Genomic DNA, 18,080 nt, shown 5'->3' with positions numbered 1-18,080 from the left:
AGGTGGATTCTTAACCACTGCACCACCAGGGAAGTCCATAGTTTCACTTTTCACATTTAGATCTCTGATTCATTTGCAGTTTATTCTTTTTTTTTTTTTCTCGCTACGCTGGCCTCTCACTGCCGTGGTCTCTCCCATTGCGGAGCACAGGCTCCGGACGCGCAAACTCAGCGGCCATGGCTCACGGGCCCAGCCGCTCCGCGGCATGTGGGATCTTCCCGGACCGGGGCACGAACCCGTGTCCCCTGCATCGGCAGGCGGACTCTCAACCACTGCACCACCAGGGAAGCCCTGCAGTTTATTCTTATATGTGATGTGATGAATGGCTCTAATTTTATCTTTATCCAAATGACTGTCTAGGGCCCCAACACCATTTAGTTAAACAATTCTTTGTGATTTGAGATTGATGGTTACTTTTTAACCTATACCTTGACTAGATGTGAAGGAGAGTGAATGATGGTGAACAGTGGAATAGGGTGATTAGAGGAAAATTTAGAGGTTCTGGCTAAAGACTGAGACCAGAATCAAACCTGTATCTCTTCACTTTCAATCCAGAATACTTGACCTTTTATAAGTCAACCTCTCTTATCCATTTCTCCTAACATATTTAACAGGAAAGATGTTTAAAACAAAAGAGGGGTTTAGGCATTATCTGTCCTCTCCTCCTTTTCAGTGATCTGTAACCACTCCTCCTACCTGAAGTAGATTATGAGAACTTGGCTGCATGCTTTTTGGTGAGCACCTGTGACTCTGTCTGTTGTCTGTAGCACCTGGTCACACGCTGTTTACTAACTTTGCCCACTTCTGCCAACTGCCTTTGTTTCAGTGACATCTCTGCTTGTAGCCCATAGCCACATGAGGTGAGAAGAGATCCCAGAGGTTTTAGGGTTTTGGGGGGCTGGCTTTACAGCTCCATAAATCTCCATCAAGTTGGGAAATATACCAAAGTCTCTTTTTCCTAGATTTTGGGGACTGAAGAATTCCAAATAAATACGTTTCATACCTTAAGGTGTCAAAATTTAAAAGTTTGTTAATTTTTATAGAACGCAGAATAAATGTCTCCTGGCTTCTTTAAAAGAACTCACCTGATGATAATTTAATATTGATGGCACAGCCATTTTTGTGCATTTTGCAAACTGAGTTCTGCTAAACGTTAGCCTTCTTTGATCTGTGGATAGCTATTCCGTGAAAAGGGAAATTTTTGTGGTCAAACATGTTTGAGAAATGACAGCTTATGCAAATTTAGACACATTTCTTTGCTGTAGGACTTCTCATAGCTCTTAGGATGAATTTGTCAAATTTCTTTGATCAGGAACAAATAACTGCCCCCCTCCTCCCAACCCATTTACAGCTATTAATAGCTTTGATACTTCGATCTGTACCATCAAGTGTATTTGGGCTGCAATATTGTATCATACAGTAGCAGGATTCCATATCCCCTTTTTGGTTTTATTGTTTCCTCCTAAACTCTTCTGAAGTTAAGCTCTGTGAAGGCATTTATTCATTACTGTGCTACAAATACATACTGTGCTACAAATACCTATGGTGCCTGGAGTGTAGTAGGTGCTCATTAAGTATTTCTGAGCTTGAAGTTGTCAGCTCTCATTGACCTTGCTGCAGTGTTTCTGGTTTGGTTCCCCTTCCAAAGGTATATGTTTTAAACAGCAGTTTCTTTCTTTTTAGTCCTAACAATCAGATAACATATTTGCAAAGAATGCTGTGTATAACTTCCTGGCCTCTCTAGAGGTGTAAATCTTAATCATGTATCATTACTACATAAATAATATAAACATTGCCGCTTGTCACCCCGAAATACACACATAGAAATGCCCCTGGGAGAAGCAACTAGTTTACCAGGCAATGCCTGTGCTCGGGAGCTCTGCCCTTCTGCATTTTCCGTTTAGGACTTGGACTGGAAACCACGGTTGGTTTTCTCTGTCTCATGGATCTTACAGATTTGAATAGCTTTTCTGATCAGTGACTGCGCTGATGTGTTCCAGTTTCAGCTGCTCTGAAAGATGACCACCTATCTCCTGGAGCTTGTCCAATCTTCCCTGCACCTTCCCATCCCAACCAGGATCTTACAGAGGATCCCATATTTTAGGTTAGTTGGTATCAGCCATAAATGTGTACTTAGGTGCGTGCATGCACATGCACACACACACATCTTCTGAGTGAGGGGCTGAGGTGTCAGATATCTAGGTTTAATACAGGAGCTCTTTGGGAACTCAGAATTCTGAGCTATTAGTGTGCTTTCTTTTCTTTCCTTTTTTTTTTTAAAGTTAAATGAACTGCTTTTTTAAAAAAAAATTATTTATTATTTATATTTTTGCCTGCGTTGGGTCTTTGTTGCTGTGCACGGGCTTTCTCTGGTTGCTGTGAGCGGGGGCTACTCTTCGTTGTGGTGCGCGGGCTTCTCACTGCAGTGGCTTCTCTTGTTGCAGAGCATGGGCTCTAGGTGCGCGGGCTTCAGTAGCTGTGGCACGCAGGCTCAGTAGTTGTGGCCCGCGAGCTCTAGAGCGCAAGCTCAGTAGTTGTGGCGCACGGGCTTAGTTGCTCCGCGGCGTGTGGGATCTTCCTGGGCCAGGGCTCGAACCCGTGTCCCCTGCATTGGCAGGCGGGTTCTTAACCACTGTGCCACCAGGGAAACCCTTTCATTATTTTCAACATTATATTTGTGTTCTTTTTGAATATACAAGTAATTAATTTTCATTATAGAAAATTTGGAAAACACAGGAAAGTATAAGGAACAAAATTTGGATTGCCTGTAATCCTATTACCTGAAAATACATTATAGTGAATAATGTTCTATCCTGTATATGTGTGTGTGTGTGTGTGTGTGTGTGTGTGTGTGTGTACACACTGCAGACTGCTGTTCTGTGGCTTGCTTTTTAAACCAGTCCTCCATTGTTAAATAAGTCCTGTATTTTTAACATTACAATTAATATTTATAATATTTATGTATTGCAACACTCAACAGTTAACCTTTACTTAGTGCCTACAAGGCAAATCTTTGTGCTACGTGAGTCAATGGTTGTAACTTGGTTCACCTTTGTACTTCTAGGGGCTGGCTCAGGACCGTCTGTGCACATGGTTTTTGCTCAATAAATGCATGATGAATTTCAGTGACTAGACATTAAACCGGAATTGGATATGCCCACGTATTCTTAAGAAGGTGATATATTCTAAAACTACAGAAGAAGGTGAGAGCCACTACAGATGAAGGTGCCCTTATAAGGGCAGGACAAGTTCAGTAAGAATGTACCAGTTCCGTAGGTGTTACCTCTGCTGATTTGAAAGTGTCTGCCAGTTATGAGACAGGGCCTCAATCTATTGTGTGGTCAGCACAGTTTGTATCTATCTGGTCCTCAACATTTTAGGCCTGGAACCTCCCACTCCCCTTTTTTAAAATAGCGAATCAGGGTTTCAGTAGTGGGATGGGGTGGAAATTGCATTAGTCAGATACATGAGGCAGCCTGGGATCAACTCAGTGCCACTTTCATACGTGCCTGGGAGCAAGAGCTTTGCATTAACTGGCTTGCCGGTGTCTGTGCTCTGCCTTGGATGCTGTTGGAATGGGATTGGTTGTTAGAGACACTGCATGGTGAAGGAAGGATCGGAGCAAAGCGTTTGGAGGATCTAAAGGAGAATATTCGCTGCTTCATGGGCATCTTCCTCTCAGGGCCCCAACAAGCTTGTGCCCACCAGATGCAGTGGGTAGAATTCCTTCACTGCTTCTCCTTTGGTGGAAGATGTGGCATGTGTAGCTGAAGGATCAAAAACCACCCAGGGCAGGCTTCCCTGGTGGCGCCATTGTTGAGAGTCTGCCTGCCGATGCAGGGGACGCGGGTTCGTGCCCCGGTCCAGGAAGATCCCACATGCCGTGGAGCGGCTGGGCCCGTGGGCCATGGCCGCTGAGCCTGCGTGTCTGGAGCCTGTGCTCCGCAACGGGTGAGGCCACAACAGTGAGAGGCCCGCGTACTGCAAAAAAAAAAAAAAAAAAAAAAATCACCCAGGGCAACTGTTATCGAAGGATAGTCACCTTCTTGGAGTGTAACCTCTCAACAGGACTTCTAACAGAAATTGATGCCTAAATATTTAGATCCCTGAGGCTTTGTCTTTCTCAGCCATACTCACCAGTCACAGCATCTGTTTCCTCTGTGTAGTGCTGGACAAACACAGATAAACTCTCACATCCCGACTCACTCCCACCCCATGCCAGGGAGGTTATAAAATGTTTGAGTGGCTTACTTAAGTGTTATTCCTATTATGGCTTCTTGGGAAAGTACCCTCTGCCTTGATGGAGTTGTGGAAACATCTTGGTTGTTTCAACCACAGGGTTAAGAACCATTTGGCTGCGGTCATGTACTAGGCATGTGCATTGATATTGGGAAAGGAGCAAAAAAGATACAGAATGCCGTATCCACAGCCGGGGACTGTGCTAGATGCTTCCAATAAATACCTTGTACAATCTCTCCAACACCCACACTCAAAATAGAGATGCTACCCGATTTTACAGATGAGGACACTGTGGCTCATATATTTTATGTTACTCTCCCAGGTCACAGAGGTGGTAGTCACAGAACTGAGACTCAAAGCCAGGTCTGGAAAGCCATGACATTTGTCACTCTTCCTGTCCACCCTGCCATTCTAGAGCACCACTGTTTCTCAGAGATTGTTCATAGATTCAGGTCATGCAGCCTCCATTTGGGGCTTGAAAGTCCTGTTCTGTGAAGGTTTTCCTGACACCCTCCTCCCCACCACACACAGTCTGTGCCAGACCTCTATGAACACAGTGATGGTTGTTGTGTACGTATTTGTCTCCTGTGCTGAACTGTGAGTTCTAGATATCTTAGTACGGTATCTGATTCATGTCAGGCCTTTGATATATATGTATTGAAAATTCTAGTTTTTGCCCCGTGTTGTGTTTCCATGCTAAGACACTAAAAATCTAGAAGTGCCATTTTATTTTATTTATTTATTTTTTATTCGTTTTTTTGCGGTACGCGGGCCTCTCACTGTTGTGGCCTCTCCCGTTGCAGAGCACAGGCTCCGGACGCGCAGGCTCAGCGGCCGTGGCTTACGGGCCCAGCCGCTGCGCGGCATGTGGGATCTTCCCGGACCGGGGCACGAACCCGTGTCCCCTGCATCGGCAGGCATACTCTCAACCACTGCGCCACCAGGGAAGCCCTAGAAGTGCCATTTTAGAATTAGGCAACTCAGTTGCCTTTAAGGATGCACTGACTTTGGTTTTTGCTTTAATATTTTGTGTAAAGATGCTCTTTTGCTTAGATCTCTGCTTCAGCCCTTGGAAGGGTAAGATAGCCACATGCCTACTTCATTAATATTTTGGGCATCTCTGTGCAGGAAGCGATTGAGTGCTAACATCACATAAGTTCTGTCATATCAGCATAAAGCCATTTGCAATATAAACAAACATGTATTTCAGATTTGTTGTTTATATCCAGATATTACTTTCCACGTAATATCTGGCAAATTAATTTCCATATTGTTACTTTCAAATATAGGTGAATCTTTTACATGTAATTTGTAGTGAAAAGTCTTCTACAAGTGTTTTATACCCTGAAATTCTGCAAATTATTGACATATAAAAGTATATAAGAGCAAAATGCAACAATATTTAATGGTGGTTGTGAAAGCTGTTAAATTTATGGGTAAAATAATTATTAAGAACTTTTGAATTGTTAAACAATTAGGGAAATTGATAGTAAATGCTAGCATTAGATTAGTGAAATCTTAGTTAATAGGGTACATTAGTGAGGTAACTTTGGGAAGAACATCATATTCTTTCTTAGCTAATAAGTGTTTATAAAAATATAAGTTGTAATAGAGGCATTGTTATGAGATTAAATTATATTATAATTTGAATCATTATAGGATTGGTTGGTGAATGCATTCATAATTAAAAAGAGTGACTATTAGGAACTGTTTTTAAGTTTCAGTATTTAATTTTACATAAGGCCATGAATCTTTCCAGAAAAGTCCTATTTAAGAATTGTTTAATTTTTTTAAAAGGTAAATTACAGGAAGAATGCCAACTTTGTCCCCTCAACATTTCGTGATCAGGAAAACCTTCACAATCATGCACAACAAATAATTGATAAATTATCTTCAACACAGAGAAAATTTGTATTTATTCTTGCATCAAGGAAATCTAGATGATGATGGTAATAGATTTCAGTCTCAGTTTTGGCTTAGTACTGATTTTTAACACTCAGCTATTTGGCATTTGGCCCAAGTGGGTAATGGGTACAAATCTTCTATCAGTGGATTTTTATGCTTTTGTACTGAGAGACAACATGTAGGTGTCTCCAGCTCAGACTGGAACAAATTCCTCACGTTTATCTACCGTTAATTTGTTTACAAATGGGTTCCATGGTCGCCATCTACTAATTCTGCTGGTGATCCTTAAGGATCAGGTGCTGGGGGACCCTGAACATTTGACCCCATCCCCATTCCAGTGCTTGGAATCCCCCAGACCTGGCTTTTAGTCCTGGCTTTGGAGCTGTTCCTGGCACACATAGAGTAAGGCATTTAATTTCCATACTGCCTGTCTTACGAGAAGAAGTGTTAGTAAACTCATTAATTAGGGTGTGTTTACAGTTCTATTCTGAACATCAGTAGCTTCTAAGTTTAATTAAAATTGACAACCTTCTTGAGGACAGATGTGCTCCTTACATGCTGTGTGTCCCCGTCAGCCTTGGTTTCCTCTCTCGCTTGCACAGTGAGCCTGATGGTCATGTCTTCTCCAGAGACCTTTCAGCTTTGTCTTTCTGTTGTGTGATAAAGGGTGAATAGAGGAAAGGTGAGTCTTGATGACTGTTGGAGTCCAAGCCAGTTTGTATTTGCTGACAGGTATGACTGAGGGCAATAAATTACATTCTAGGTTTAAACAGGCTGGTTCTTAGTTGTCACTGGAAGTGCAAATATACTTCTTCCTGGTGTATGAGATAAATTGGTTGTTTGCCACATATATTTCTTATTTTTGTCTTCAGTTCACAGTGTGGTCATGGAATACAATTTTGGGGACAATTTCAGGTCGGTTTATTTGCTCAATAATGATAATAATATATTCATTGTCATTTAATGAGCATCTAGTATGTACCAGACATCTTTTTTTTCTGTATTTTTATTTTATTTTATTTTTTATTGAAGTATAGTTGATTTACAATGTTGTGTTAGTTTCAGGTGTACAGCAAAGTGATTCAGCTATACATATATGTGTGTGTGTGTGTGTGTGTGTGTGTGTGTGTGTGTGTATATATATATATATATATATATATTCTTTCTCAGATTCTCTTCCCTTATAGGTTATTACAAAATATTGAGTATAGTTCTCTGTGGTATACAGTAGATCCTCGTGGGTTACTTATATATAGTAGTGTATATATGTTAATCTCAAACTCCTAATTTATCTCCCTGCTCCTTTCCCCTTTGGTAACCATAAATTTGTTTTCTATGTCTGTGGGTCTATTTCTGTTTTGGATATAAGTTCATTTGTATCAGTTTTTTTAAGATTCCACATAGAAACGATATCATATGATATTTGTCTTTGTCTGGCTTACTTCACTTAGTATGATAATCTCTAGGTCTATCCATGTTGCTGCAAACACACAGCATTCTTAACCTTAGAAGAAAAACGACATGCAAGGCTTATATTCTAATTCCCATTTTGCAAATAAGGACTTGCTTAAGTTCACGAAGAAAGTGGCAGAGTCAGCATTTACCTAACTGCAAAGCCTCTAGCCCCACTTCCACGCTGCCCCGCTGCCCCCGCGTTGAGGTCTGGAAACTGAGATCCACACCCTCTTCCTTCCTCCTGTCCTAGTACAGTGGGAGGGAGAACTTTACATGAGCCAATGCTGGCTCCTGCTGCCCGGGTGTCCTTGACTTGTGTTCTGATGTGGGGGACATACCTGCATTAATTACAGGATGCTGATGACCCTCCAGAAGGCGTCCGCTGACAGGCCCCGGGGGAAGCTGACCCTCCCCTCCCCCCGCCAAGAGCTCACCCTGGACTCCCCATCTGAAGGGAGGATTCCTTGACAAGGGGCTGGTGCCTGATTGGGATTACTGTGCTGCTTGAGTTGAACTGCCAGTCAGTTCTTTTCATTTATTTGCTGTCTTGCTTTCCTTTGAACATTTTATCCAAATTTCCAGCAGTGACTCTCAATCCTGGCTGTGTGTTAAAATCACCTGGGGTTTTAATTATAACCATGCCTGTGTTCCTGTGTCCCCCGTCTAGACATTCTGATTTAAATGGACTGGGGTGGGGCCCTGGGTATCAGCATTTGAAAAAAAATAAGTACTCCAGAGGATTCTAACGTCCAGCCAAAATCAATGCTTTAGGGGCAGAAAAGCCCGCTCTTCACTCTTTTGTTGATGTGGTATGTTTTCTTCTGACTTCAGTGAACCCTCAATCTTATGGTGTTATCATTCCATTGAGAGGTTGAATTTACTCATCCAAAGCATTCATACTTTTTTTTTCTTTTCACTGCTGTGGTCTCTTCCGGTGCGGAGCACAGGCTGCGGACGCGCAGGCTCAGCGGCCACGGCTCACGGGCCCAGCCGCTCCGCGGCATGTGGGATCTTCCCGGACCGGGGCATGAACCCGTGTCCCCTGCATCGGCACGCGGACTCTCAACCACTGCGCCACCAGGGAAGCCCCCGCATTCATGCTTTTTTGAGGTGTCTTAGACTTTGGAGAAGGTGTTAGGGGAACAGACACAGATACTGAAATCAGTGGCCTTAGAGGACGGGAATGAGCCACTTTGGAGCAACCAAAAGACAGAGCCATGACTTTTGCCACCTTCCCTCCTAATTCACCCACTCCCCCCACCCCGGCACCAGATCTTCAGCGTTTGAAGGAGTGTGTTTTCTAGTTGTGGGTTTACAATTACTTCCAACGATTTTACTCTTGAGCCTGTTGTGGCTGATTTACACTAGCTTGGATATATGTTTATAGGTAGCCTCATTACTTTCTGTTTACTGATTGAATTTACTGCTACGTAGAAAAGACTGGCTTCACCTGACAAGATCACTGTGCACGCAGAGGCACTGCATCTTGCTCCGGTGGAAGTACACCCAACCTCCCAGGCTGGCATTCAGAATTCTCCCCATCGTCTGATGCCAGTCTTTCACTCTGGAATTAAGGCCACTCTTTACGGTCTTTGGGCTCCAGCCAGCTGAACTGTACCCTGGACCAGGGTCTGCCCGATCCCTGCCTTCGTTCCCTTCTCGTCCTGCTGGAACATTACCTCAGACCCTCATCCCAGAGGCTAGAAATAACATTTTCTTTCCTAGAACCCCACACTGCTTTGAGTGGGAGCACGTTTAGAACTTATCACATTGTACCTTGAGCTATTCTTATTTATGCGTGTGTATAATTCTTCCCCTTCTGTAAGCTTCTGGAGAGTGGGGCAGCCTCTTAATTTTGGTGTCTTCTGCTGTGCTGAGAATATTGGAGCCGTTCCCTGAATGTTTTTTGAGTAAATGTGTTACTTTTAGTGCAACTCAGCAGTTGTCCAAAATTAACCTCATGAGATGTTGGTAGCTTTGGTGAACATTTGGAGAGGTCTACCGTGATAGAGTGAAATCCGGTGACCTAGTTACAGAATATCCCCTGCAGGCTCACTGGGGAGGGAGGCTCATGTTTAAACTCTGTGAAAGAAGAGCCTGGATTTTTTATGGTGGCGGTTGTTTACATGTCTTTTAAAATGACCCTTCCCCCCTTTTTTATGGCTTCATGATTTAAAAAAGTTCTTTAGATAAAATTGGATATTATCAGCTTTACTCCTGTAGTAATTCTAAGCAAGATCATTTGTTATTTGAGGACATATTGACTAAACGTTTATTTTTCAGTTTTTAAAAATTTTATTGAAGTATAGTTGATTTATAATGTGTTAGTTTCAGGTGTACAGCAAAGTGATTCAATTATACATATACATATATTCATTCTTTTTCAGATTCTTTCCTCATATAGGTTATCACAGAATATTGAGCAGAGTTCTCTGTTCCATACAGTAGGTCCTTGTTGGTTATCTATCTTATATATAGTAGTGTGTGTATGTTAATCCCAAACTCCTGATTTATCCTTCCTCCCCACGTTTCGCCTTTGGTAACCGTAAGTTTGTTTTCGATATCTGTTAAGTCTGTTTCTGTTTTGTAAGGAAGTTCATTTGTATCATTTTAAAAAATTAGGTTCCACCTATGAGTGATATCACATGACTAAGCTTTTAGAATGGGGCTGGCACCCTGCTCGGCACAGGTATTAACCAGAGCCGGAGATGCTGCTTCCGCCCTGCGGGCCTCAGCCTGGCGGAAGCGCGCACACCCGGAAGCCGCACGTGTTGCAGTGGGAGGGTGGCTGGGTGTGCGGGGGCCACAGGGTCAGTCATGACAGTCTATTCTGTTCTTCATTTACCAAAATGAAGACACTCACATTGTTAGTGAGCTTCTGGACTCTCCCGACATTCCCTGCAGGTATGATTCCGGTTATTATTAAAATTAAGTAATAATCAAATTAATATTAAACATAGTGGTTCTTTTGGTAAAAGTAACGTGCTCATGTTGTAAATTTAGAATGTGGAGGAAAGTGTAAAAAAAAAAAAAAGAAAACCGCTTGTAATCCCACCCTTGACAGGTCAGTACTTTGACATTTTATTTGTGGAATTCTGTTTGGCTATGTGACCCCAGGTTTTTTACCTGAACTCACTCTCCACAATCTAGTTCTCAGCTCTACTTTGTATAATATTTTTAAAGCATTTGAGATGAAAAAAAAATACTGTATTTCAACCCAAACGCACATTCATCTCTTTTGAGGCAGGCTAACCTCATACACACACACACACACATACACACACACATATACACACGCGCGCGCGCACATGCACACAAAGGGGAGCGATCACTCTGGTTGAGAACCAACTTCTCATTTTACAGATAGGAAAACTGAGGCCTAGAACTTGTCCAAGATCACATTAAAAAAAAGTGGCAATCGACACTTCAGCCCAGGTCTCCTGAATTCCGGTCCAGGGCTCTTCCTACTCGACAGTGATACCTCCTTACTAGGTCATAGAAGCAGTGGTGGAAAGAGAAGAGGAAAAACACGTCAGTTCTAAAGAGTGCAGGTTTTTTCCCCGCATCCTTTCTCAGAGTTATTTTTGTGACTATTCAATACATGTACAATGCTGCCTCTCGCAGCATTCTGGCTGGACCAAGAGGCCATTCACTGCTGACTGCAGCCATGCTCTCCCTCTACAGCAGGCTCCATGGAATCCTGGGCCCAGAAAGCAGATGGGAACAGACTTTTTCAATCAAATTTCAGGGTCTGAGCGTGCACAGAAAGAAATGACTGCGTATCCTGTTAAACTTGTGTACTTAATGAAACAGTGATGGATGAGCATGACTGACTGGGGGTGGGGCAGGGGGTGAAGTTGAGGTGGATTCATCTTAGTCTGTAATTCATTCATGAGCTCCAATAAGTCTTATACACAAATGCAAATTATTCATTCTCTCTAAATGTGACCCTGTTATTCTAACTCCCCAAACCTTCAGTTGTTTCCTTTTGCATACAGAACAAAGCATGGACTCCTGCCTGGCATTTGAGGCCCTCTGTGATCTATCCTTGACACTGATGTAATATGGAGATGTAATAATGTAGCAGTTAAGAGCCAGACTTGGCAGCCAGGCTGCTCCACCGCCAATTAGCACTCTTACCTGGGCAGGATACTGCACCTGTGTTTCAGTTTCCTCATGTGTAAAATGGCAAGAAGATTTTTCTGGGGAGTAAGTGAGTTAGGATTTGTAAAGGTTTACCAGTGACTAGGTCCTAATCCATTACATAGAAAGTGCTTTCTTTGTTTACTAAATGGGTACCTTTCCAACTCCTCCACTGATAGCATTTCCCTTTTGCACTAGACTTCTGGTCATTCCTGAGACGGTCCCCTCATTTTCCTGCCTCTGTGCAGCTGTGACCCTTAACTTTAACATGTTGGCTCTCTCATTTCATGTGTGTCCAAATCTTAATCATCCTTTTAAGGCCAGGCTCAAAGGCATCTTTATCCATTTCTTTCTTCACTAATTCACATATTCTTTATTCCCTTAACAGATTTCTTTTCTTTTAGAGATTCTGTTGTGTGCCAGGTGCGTTATTTAGGAAGGCTTCCATGGTTCTTGGAGCTGGGGGAGGTCCATCACTTCTGCCACATCACCATCGACGTTGCTTTACAGTTTTGGATGGGTTTGTTTGATCTCCCCTACTAGAATATTAGCTCTTTGAGAGCAGAGTGCTTATTAGTAGGTGCTTATTAAGCTATATTTAAATTGAATAAATGAATGAATAAAGTTACACTTTGTGGGTATTTATTACCTTCTAATAAAGGCAAGAAAATAGGAACAACACTGTGTGTTGTTCTGTCTGTGTGTGTTGAAAATAGAACCAACTTCTCATTTTACAGATAGAAAAAAATAGGAACAACACTGTGTGTGTTGTTCTATCTGTAAAATGAGAGAGAGAGAGGGAGAGGGAGAGGGAGAGAGAAGAGATATTTTGAATGGGAAGAAGGATGAGGCTAGTTCTGAGGGCAGAGAACCCCTTCCAAGTTGAAGAAAGGCAAAAAAGACAGGAATGAAAGGAAAACTGCAGAAGTAGAGAGAAACGGGATGAGAGAGAAGGTTATTCTCTGAACTGTAAAGCAGTCGCTCCAAGAAATGGTTTTCCTTAAGTGGTATAAAATGTGAAGCGAATTGGGTCTCACTTTATCTTTCCCTCTTTAGGAGGTTGGAGCTGATTTTTAAAATGAGGTGGGGGAGGGAGGTGGAGTTTGGAGAAGGAAAGTGAAAACTGTTTTCTGAAGTTCTCTTGCCAAATAGCTCCCTGGAGAGAAAGTTCAGAGGGAGGGCCTGCCTAAGCAGCCTAACTCGCTCTTTCTTTCGTCTTTCTTTCGTCGTTGTCCTGGTCACTCTCCCATCCCTATTCTTCACTTCCAAACATCTTCTTTCCTTCTTCCTTTTTCTGTTTTATTATTATTCTTTTAATCGTATAAGTATTACAAATGAGAAGCTGGAGGAAAATTAAAACGAAACACAAGGCAAGCAGATAATTTTGATCTCAGTTATAAAAATGATGTGTTTTAGATTTGTTTCCCTGATCTGTTTCCCACTGGGAGCTTCCCATCCTGCCACCCCTCCTCATTTCTTTTCCCAGACTTCCACCCACTTTCTGACTCAAAGCTGGAGAGGAGACTGACCACACAACGGGATTTGAGAAGTGAGCAGGGCAGTTTTCAAGTGCTGATTCTAGAGGTTTAACATGAGCAAATTCCTGGCCTTTTTCTGAAGATTTTTCAGCTGACTTTTTTTTTTTTTTTTGTCTCTTGAGTTTACTGCTAAAGATGCTTTGGTGTGGAAGGTACCAAGTTTCGCTGATGGGCTTGCCTTCCTGAGTGCTTGGCATATGCAGGCCTCAAGCTATTTGCGGGGGATGCTGAGAAGGGAAAATTGGACTTCGGACTGCAAGGGCTTGGCTGTGTATGTGTGTGCGTGCACATGCGCACTGTGGTTGCTGTGGGGATTCTGGTTTCTGGGGATGGAAGGGGGGGCCGGGAGTAGGTAGATTGGGTTGCCCACAACTGGTGATCACCTGGAGGTGCTGTTTGCTGCTGCTGGGGAAAACTTCACTGGGGGGTGTGGTGTTGAAAGGTCTTGAAAGATGGCTAGGACTTTAATCAACAAGGAAGAGAGACATGCGTCTTCAAGACAAAGGGAGCAGCAGAGGCATGGGAAGACATAGAAGAATGGGGAATGGCAGGCTGCGGAGGTGAGGAATCATAGAAGGGGTAAATCCTGCACCCTCCTCTATGTTGGTTTTTTTTTCCCCTGTAAGCAGAAGGGAGGGGTTATGAGTTTTAGAAAGAGCTGTGATAGGATTACTCTGGTGCGTGTGTGTTTTATTTTGCTTTTACTATTTAATTTTCCGAGTCTTTTTAGGAACTGTGAGGCAACCTTGACTCTGGGAAGCGTGCACTGCCTGTCTTTCTGTGTCTTTTCTTTCCTCTTCCGGCCTGGCCTGGGGCCTTGTCTGGCTTCTGATAATGAAGTGTGGCAGGGCCGGCTCCTGGGAGCCGATGTGAGGTCTGAGCAGACCCTGGGCCTGTTCTTCACGGTTTCCCATCCTTTTTCCTCCTCTTTTTCTCTCCTCACCCCCAGCAGGAGCAGCAGCCCTCCCCTCCCTAAAATAAATAAACCAGTCGCTCCAAAAGGTTCCAAGCACATTAGTCACATATCCCAGAAGTTTAATACAGAATTATTTTGACAGTGAGAACAAGAAGTGTTTTCTAGTTGAACGCACAGAACTTGCTTCTTCCAACTGGGCTTTCTGCCGTGGAGACAGATGATGTGTTTTTAGATGGATCAGCCGTGCAGGAGACTGCGTCGCTTCCCTTGGAAGCATGACAAATTGCTCACTACCAAAAGTGGTGGGGAAAAGATGTGAAATGAGAGAGAGAGAGAGAGAGGGAGATCGCATCCTTATTGAGAACATAACTTTCTCCCTAATAACTTCAGTCAGCCACGGAGAGCTTTCTATGTGTTTGTTTGTTTATTTGGCCGCCCCTGGAGCTGTGAAGTCCTCTTTTAAACCCGGGCTCACGGGTGTTCTAAAAGATGAGGACAGATCGAGTTATTGCAATGCGGGTGGATCTCCAAGCATTCTGGTTGAATAGCTCTTCCAGAAATATTTCTTGACTCACTAATTTAGCACTTTCTGTTGCCGTTACTAAGCAGATTGGAGAGTCCTGCCTGCGATTTCGCCAGACTCCTCTAAGGTTGACGTGGATCCTCTTATTCCTATCTGGCCCGTGGAGAGGTGGAGGAATGCAAAGCTGAAGTCTACTGGCGCCCAAGAGGGACTTTAACCTGAGCTGCCAGAGTGCCATCTGAAGAGCCAGAGAAAAGCGTGTGCTCTCCTGTCCCAGCTTCGCCCTTCTCCTTCAGGGCCCAGCCACCATGCAGGAAGAGGCTTTCTTCCAGGGTGGCTGACCTGGGTGTGAAGACCCAGAGATGAGCGTGGAGGACAGAAGTTAAGGAACTTCCAGACCTGGGATACCTGTCCTTCTGGCTCCCATGATCCTCCACTTCTTGCTTCTCAAATCTTTCAAGAGATTTCCAGCCTTTTGGTGTGTGTGGGGGGAAGTTGACCTCTCTGATTGCAGTGCATGCTCTCTAGAGCGCTTTTAACCCCTTCTGATTGTTTCTCATTAGCCCCTCATTCCCAGGCCTTCATCCAAGAAACATCTGTGTGGTCCAGACATTAACTGGCCCTCATGAAATCTCATGGGAAATCCCAATGCAGGTTTCCCCTGCTCTCCGGAAGTAGAGCGTTCGTATAAAATATTTTATGAGCTGAAATGGAGTAAAGCGAAAATCCTCTTCGGCTTTCCTTTGGTTAGTGAAAACAAATGTAATGTAGGTCTTTCATAAAAGCAAAGTGCTATAAAGAAAACTTTCGAAAAGCAGAAGATGCCTGAATGTAGAATAACCAAAGTATGGTTGTATGGTGATGCTGTTGTTAAATAGGCTTCTATCCAGGGCCAAGTTCTCATCCAGAACTCCGTGCCTCTGTGGAACCCACTTTGAAAACCATTGTAGTGGAGGTGCTTCAAGACTTTGGGCAGCCCTGGCGACCATGGTTCTGGCTTCTTTAAGCTTTCTGCCTTTCTGGACATCTCTCAAGGTTGAGAAAGTGGCACCTGTACAGATGAGGAAGATGGGCCCAGAGGGAGACATGATCTTACACTGGCTGTGAAATCCCACGTTTTGAGGGCCTTTTGGCTTGCTTACTTCCGGTGATTGTTCTCAGGTGGCTGCTCAGCCCCCAGGCCTCCTCACCTGGGCCTGCCCTGGCCAGCACCTCAAAATTATTCATTGCACGGCACTGAGCAGTCATCTCAGTAAACTCTTGCTACCATTGTTGGGCTCACAGCCTCTGTCTCAGGAGCATTATGAGAGGAGTAACATGGCATTCAAGCCATTTTTAAGGAAACCTTTTTTTTTTTTTTTTTTTAAATGCTGAATTTGCTTTTTGGCAGAAAAGTAAAGCATGGGCCATCTCTCGTTTCTCTATTGATAATTTATGCAGTACCTACAATCGTATGACACTCTACTGTTCCCCAAAGAAGGTTCTGACCTTTATGGTCATACTTTACATTGTCACATTGCAAGACAATTTCTAAAGAGCTTTTTTTCTAGCTAAGATCTCACTTGAGCCTCACGATAATGCAGATGCAAAGGAGACTCAACAAGGTAATACATGTAGAATCAGAGTTAGGCTCACAGTTCACAGTCAGGTTGGGAAGAATTACGGGGATGTGAACCTTAGGCTCCCTGACTCATACCATTGTAGCGAAGTATTCTTTCTCCTTGTAGCAGGAATTATGAATGAATATGCTACTAACAGCTACTGTTTATTAAGTGCTTATTTATGTGTCAAACACTGCTAGGGAGACACTTTGTAAAAAGCTCATTTAATCTCTTCAGCTACCGTATAAGGTAGAAATGATCATGTCCAGTTTGAAGACGAATCGCTGGAGATATTGAGAGGACAAGTAAGTTGCTGAAGTTTCCTCTTCACAGAGTCAATGGACCTCGTATTCTAACCAGGACTGCTTGCCTCCAGAGGCCTTTCACATAGAGGATGTGATCTCTGCCCATCCTTGGTCCTCACTAGGGAGACCAAAAGTGCTCTCTTGAAAACGACAAGGCTAGTTTGTGGGTGACCACACGCTGTAGTGAGTGCCGCATACTGTTGAGAGTTAACAGGTGGTCATTTTCTCTCTGCTCTTGGAGCTCGTAACATCTTTATGCAGCCTCTTCTCCTTTCCTTTTAGATTTTATGTGCTCACCATGGGAAATTACTGATCTGTGCACCATTGGGCAAGTCATTTCTATTCCTGGGCCCTTGGTTTCTCCCTCACTCAAAATAGCTTTTCTTTCCTGATCTTTCTGTCCTCAGTTTACATGTCTGGGGAATGTGCTTATTGAATTCTCTTCGTATAAGTCCTTTCAAAAATATTGTTGGGAATTATAGATGCTCAGTAAATGCTTGTTTTAAATTGAAACGATAATTGCAGGTAATGCCAGTTTTCAAAGAGATTTTCTGCCTCTGAAATGCAGTTTGCCAAAGTTTGAAAGTCAGACACCACATGAAGAGGTAACTAAGTCGTATCAGGGAAGATGAATGCCTAATACATATTCTGATTGGTTTGCTGGTGATGTCTTGCTTTCTTCAGTGTCAATTTTGTCTTTCTAATTCTTGTATTAGGACAACTATCCTCCCCTCCCCCAAGACACAAATCAGCATTTGCAGACACAGGCGCACAGACACAAACACACACGCGCGCGTGCACACACACACACACACACACACACAGAGTTCTTGAGAAAGAGACCCTCTTACATTTGTTAAATTTGTCACTTTCTCCACAGAATCTGGTTAGCATACCTTTGGGTGAGCAAAAGAAAAATCTTTTTCTCTGTGCCAAGTTCAGGGTGTGAATCAATTCTCCCCGGCTTTTGCATTTTAGTAAATGTTTCCTAGATGGATTCATCGAATTTCCAGTAAAGACAAACAGCTCAGAAAGCAGATTGCTTTCATACCCGAGGCCTGAGTTCTGTGACCCAGGCATTGGAGCTCAGTTCCATATATGGCCAAAAGAGAAACAGGGTGAGGGAGTGGAGGGAGAATACCAGACATAAAATGCATTCCTGAGAAGTGTGCCTTCGCAACTGACAAAACAGGACCCTCGTTGGTTTCCATCTTCTGCAGAACATGAAACTGTGACGTTTTCAGAAAGAAGCCAATGTTCCAAGCATCTGCCACAGGGAACAGTTTATTTTCCCTTTTCTTTTTGGTCACACGTAGGTTTAATTTGGAGTCAGTGTTGAAGTCAATGCTAGCAAGCAATGAGGACTAAAAAATTATTCTTGGAGTCAGCAGATGTGGGTACTCAGCCCAATAAGACCGCCAGCCAGCTGTGAAACTCTCTCTGGCTTGTTTTTTC

General features: G+C 43.3%; 1 protein-coding gene across 7 annotated transcripts in view; it reads left to right on the top strand.

Annotated features, from left to right (window-relative positions):
• Positions 1 to 18,080, top strand: part of LPP (LIM domain containing preferred translocation partner in lipoma) — a 682,060-nt gene that overhangs the window by 101,026 nt on the left and 562,954 nt on the right. The window contains exons 1-2 of one of the 7 annotated variants that reach the window (XM_029215427.1): positions 201 to 2,104; positions 3,065 to 3,203. The exons of 5 other annotated variants lie outside the window; for them this stretch is intronic. The gene's annotated coding sequence lies outside the window, so the exon portion shown is untranslated. Of the gene's footprint in view, positions 1 to 200; positions 2,105 to 3,064; positions 3,204 to 18,080 lie in introns of those variants that run through there. One more of the 7 variants, XM_029215426.1, reaches the window with a different exon arrangement.

The sequence above is a fragment of the Monodon monoceros genome, unplaced genomic scaffold (genome assembly GCF_005190385.1).
Source record: "Monodon monoceros isolate NGI ecotype Baffin Bay Population unplaced genomic scaffold, NGI_Narwhal_1 Super_Scaffold_11, whole genome shotgun sequence".
NCBI classification, from domain to species: Eukaryota; Metazoa; Chordata; class Mammalia; order Artiodactyla; family Monodontidae; genus Monodon; species Monodon monoceros.
Note: the sequence above shows the minus strand (reverse complement) of the source record. Positions and strands in the feature narration are given on the sequence as shown.